The 4,696-nt window shown below is 39.3% G+C and overlaps 1 protein-coding gene across 1 annotated transcript in view; it reads left to right on the top strand.

The window, feature by feature from the left end:
* Positions 1 to 15: 15 nt before the first annotated feature.
* The window catches only part of rassf2b (Ras association domain family member 2b), a 10,805-nt gene continuing 6,124 nt past the window's right edge, over positions 16 to 4,696 (top strand). Inside the window, exons 1-2 of the mRNA XM_029509785.1 lie at positions 16 to 103; positions 3,359 to 3,404. The gene's annotated coding sequence lies outside the window, so the exon portion shown is untranslated. The remainder of the gene's footprint in view (positions 104 to 3,358; positions 3,405 to 4,696) is intronic.

Raw genomic sequence — 4,696 nt, 5'->3', positions numbered from 1 at the left:
CGGGGAGGACGGAGGCGAAACGGAACCGGAGAACCCGCACCCCCGGGTCTGGTGAGCCCGGTGAGCAGCGCTCAAAGTCGGCAGGAGCCAGACGGAAGCGTCGGTGTGTAGCTAAGTAGTGTGATCGTGGTGATGTCTGTGGGCTGATGTGGACTGGGTGTAGTTTGGGAGATCGACCGTTGGCACAGAAACAAGACTTTAAAAATTTATTTTGACAGCCAAGAATACTAGAACCTGAGCACACATGTGGGCCCAAAAAAAAGAAAAAAAAAATCTGAGATATTGGCCACATGCAGTGGGAAGAGACTGGCTCTGTAGCACTTTGTAATGAGATGAGGATGATTCAGGCTAAATCCTGACCATGAAACCATAAAGCCATATCTTATCTCACCACATGTGGTCCGTGTCAGGGAGTCTGTAATGGCATGTGTTATTAAAACAGGTTACATAACCAGCAGGAGATGGTTAAGATTCCTCTCAGCACACATAAGGCTGTACCCAAAGCTTGGCATGCACTCCAGTGGTCAGCGTGTTTGGTACACTTCACAAAAAGTCATTTATATAATACATCCTATGTATGTGAAGGTTATGATCTTTAGTTTTTCAGAGAATTCAACCTGATAGCAATTTTGCACAATAGTGTCTGATATTTAGTGTACTTGTTATAAATGGGATGTTCAAACTGCGCTACCGATATCCTCTAAAATAATAATCTTCCTCTGTAAACCTGTTTACAGGTTTAACCTTAATGATGGAGGATTCATTGCATGTCTGTTGTGCTAGACTGCAATACTTTTATGTAAGTAGACCTAATAAGCTAGCAACTGATTTTGACTCATCTTTAAAAAATAAATAAATAAATAATAAAAAAAAGGGTATCTTGCAACTAACCATTTTTTTCTCATGGGTTAATGTACTATCCACATTCTCAGTTAACTGTCCAAACAAACCAAACCAAAGGATTTCTAGTTCAGTGTCAAAGCAGACTGTGAAAAAGCAAGGGCTGCTCATATTTAAAAACCTGGAAATGCTAATAATTAAAATATTTTCGAATAAATAAATGATGATAAGGCCCAGCGTCAGTTCTGTCTGGAGAATCTGGGAGCCAGATTTAGATTTAGATCTAGACCGATTCTGTCAACATATTTGACAACCCCAGAATGCCTAACGAGGAGCAGGAGAGGCGAACACACGCACACTATTTTTGGCTCAGTGTTGTGGGATAGTTGCTGGAGCTCAGATGTTTTTTGTGTTGCTATGACAATAGTGACAATAGTGAGGCAGAGCAGTAGAAATGTGCAGGCTGACGATCAGCATGGTGGATTTGAAAGCAGATAGAAGGAAGAAAGGAGGTTTGGAGCTATTCATTGTCCATTTCAGCCAAAGACGTTGACAGAGGTTTGGAGCCAACAGAGCAGTGGGGCAGAAAACAACTGTGCATGTGTGTCAGTGAAAGAGAAAGACGGTGGGAATAGGGCCAGCAGAAGAAGAAGTCAGGAAGTTGTGGTCATGAGTTTTAATAGCATAGTGGATCACTTCACAAGGGAGTTTGAAGGAGACTAAAGAGAAAGCTAAAAGGGGAAAAACAGTCAGCAGACAGGAAATAATTCCCTAATCAGAAAAATTGGGACTATGGTACATAACTGAGCAGATGAAGCCAAATAAGATGTAAGAAGAAAGGGGGGAGGGATGGAGGCAGAGGATTGGCTGACCATCTTATGAGGCACAGGGGAATTTAGTGAGTCAATGAAGTTTACATTTGGACTGTTGTCAAGCACAGAGAAGAGCTCTGTAATCGAATGCAGGATTGTGTCAGCTGTAGGTCAGTCTGGCTGCATTAATATGCTGCTGTTGGCTTCAAAACAAAAAGCTGAGACAACTTTCTGGAGTCTAGAAGTTGTCCAGATGATTTCCACTGAGACAAGGTCCTCTGTTCATAATAGATGGCAGCTGCCACTGGTTTGGAGCTGCAACAATTATTCATTTAACAAATTAGTGAAAATAAAGAAAATCAATCACACTTTTGAAAATGAATTAAGTATGGAAGTCTTTAAGTAAAAATACAAAAGGTTTGACAGTTTCAGGTTTAAAAAAAAAAGAAAGAAACATTTGGATATTTCTTAGTTCTTACATTAAAGAAAATAGGATTTTAGGGTTTGTACTATTTGCCTCACAAAGCAAGGTATTCAGTGATGCCATTATGTGCTCCAGGACATAATGGCTATGTTTCACTGTTTGCGGTTATACTATTAATCAAATTATTACTCAGGAAAATAATTGCTCATTCTACTACTCACAATGGGCTAAGCAGGTTTGTTTGCTCTGGGCTGTTTTATGTTCTTGATCTAAAGAAACTATCAAAAATCTCCTTGGATAAAGTTAATAAAGAAAAAGAAAACAGAACAAAAAAAGGACACCCAGTTTATTTTTTCTTTGCAAGCACATATAGGAAATTCTAAACTGGTTTCATTTTACACTAATGAATGACACTCAGACAGCACCTCTAAAGGTTATATGTCTAATTTGATCTTTATTTTTAACAGCCTGAGGAAACATCAAAGATTGATCAATTCTTTCAATCAAATGACATTTTAGTTGACTTAAAGTACACATTGATTCGCCAGACAATTACAATGTTTAAGTTTAACTGGCAACCATATATCAGTCTCGCGTCATTGGCCACATCTATTAATGAGTGCACAAGGATGGCTGGCCTTGATCGTGACTGCAGTATTAAAGGCTAATGATTTCTATTGTGTGGGTCAGTGGTGGCTTTTGAACGCTTGACAGGGCTAATATAGGTCCTGAAATATTGATAGAGCCTGGCATGAGGCTGGGTTGATTGGTGTTTAATATTTAATTTGTTCCCCATAACCGAGCACATTTGTGTCAAAGATTGACAGCTTCATTTTTTTTTTGGCAGAACTGCCTGTGTAAATATGCAAACTTTGACGAAGAATACAGCAACTTTTGGCTAAACTGCTTGCTAGGTCTGATGTCAGTGCGATATTTGTGGACAACAGGTTATATGTGAGTCTTGTCAGATTTTTGACCCATGCTCATGTGTAAAACGGATGATGTGCATCATTATTCATCCACACAGCTTGAATTGAGGAAGTTTGGGGCTGTGTTAGGGCTAGTGTCAGTTTCCTGTGTGACTGACTAAAGGAGGAAGTGATTTAACGGAAGGGGAGCACTTCCTTTAAACACCCCCACTCTTCCCCATCAGATCGCTGTCATGCAGGAGAAGGCCCCATGGGCTGTTTGAAATCAACACCTTATTCTCCAAACTGCTGTTACCAGAGGTTACAGACCAAATCTACCTTTCTAATCTCTCGCTTTCTGCCCACATCTGCAGCTCCCCCTTTCTTGTGATTGAACAAGATCGCGCCGTCTTCACTACGGTAAGACCAACTGATGTCACATCACAAACAGTTGCACCATAACCGTTCAGCAAAAATGTCTCTTTCAGTTTTAGTATCATACTTTAGAAGTTGCTGTGTAAGGGACACACTGAGAACATTATTACAGAATAATATTTAAAGTTAGCTGAGTCAGTATGTTTAAAGACACTTAATGAACTTTACACAGCTATGTCATAGAATTACATTACAATTAGATTATGTTTTCAAACTAAGTTTAAAAATTCTAGGACTTGAGCTCTGTGGGGCAGCATTGTCGTGCCGTGTGTTTAATATTTTCAGGATGAAAATGGCTTTGCAGTAAATGATGCCAACATGTTAACGTTTAGCAGGTATCACAATGACAATTGTACATTAGCCCCAACAGCAAGGTAGGTTAGATTTAGCTTTGCAAATTAGCTCTAAACGTAAAGTACAGTCATTGTTGAAGGGACCTGATCATAGCACTTGATGAAAAGAAATTGAAAGTCTAAATTAAAACGAGTGAACTATAAAATGGCAGCCAAAAGGAGGATTGGATATTATTCGTTTATTTCAATCATTTCTCAACCAAAAATCTGAAAGATATGCTTGTTCCCACTCCTAAATGAAAATTTTGCATTTTCCTCAAATTATTACCACGTTTTTTTTATTTATTGTTAGTCAGCCAGAAAAGGCATTTTATTAGGTCATGCAAGTAATGAATAAATCAAGAAAATAGTAATCAGTTGTTCGTGAAAATCATGACACAATGTGTGATTATCTAAGTAACTAGGATTCATCTTCTGGGCACTGTAACAAATTTAATAACAATCCATCCAAAAAATGTCAAGATGTGGAGAAAAGCCAAAATTGCATCCTCATGGTAGAGCTAGACGATACGCCATCACTAAAAAAGTTATTTGCAAATGTAACAGACAATTTTCATGTCTTCTGGCAGTGCTGGCAGTAGCATGCCCCGGGAGAAATGTGTAAGAAGCTGAAATAATTAGGAGTAGCATGTGGCCCATGTGCCCAGCACCTGTTTATCCACTTCCAGAGGTTTCTGTCTGTAGATACACAAAGACAAACACACACTCTTAGCAGAGGAGGAAGCAAATCTTTCTGGGGCAATGGCAGAGTGACATCTAAACAGCTGCATGTGGGCGTACATGTGGGCATTTTGTAGTGTTTATGTATAAAAGAGAGTCTGGCAGAAGGAGAGAATTAAGAGTGACAGGGAGGAGTGAGTATGTTGTAAGAAACAAAGTGTGGAAAGCAGCTGTCTCAGTCCATCACAACAAATGTTTTTCTCA

The sequence above is a fragment of the Echeneis naucrates genome, chromosome 9, assembly GCF_900963305.1.
Source record: "Echeneis naucrates chromosome 9, fEcheNa1.1, whole genome shotgun sequence".
NCBI classification, from domain to species: Eukaryota; Metazoa; Chordata; class Actinopteri; order Carangiformes; family Echeneidae; genus Echeneis; species Echeneis naucrates.
This window is presented reverse-complemented; position numbering and strand designations above follow the sequence as displayed.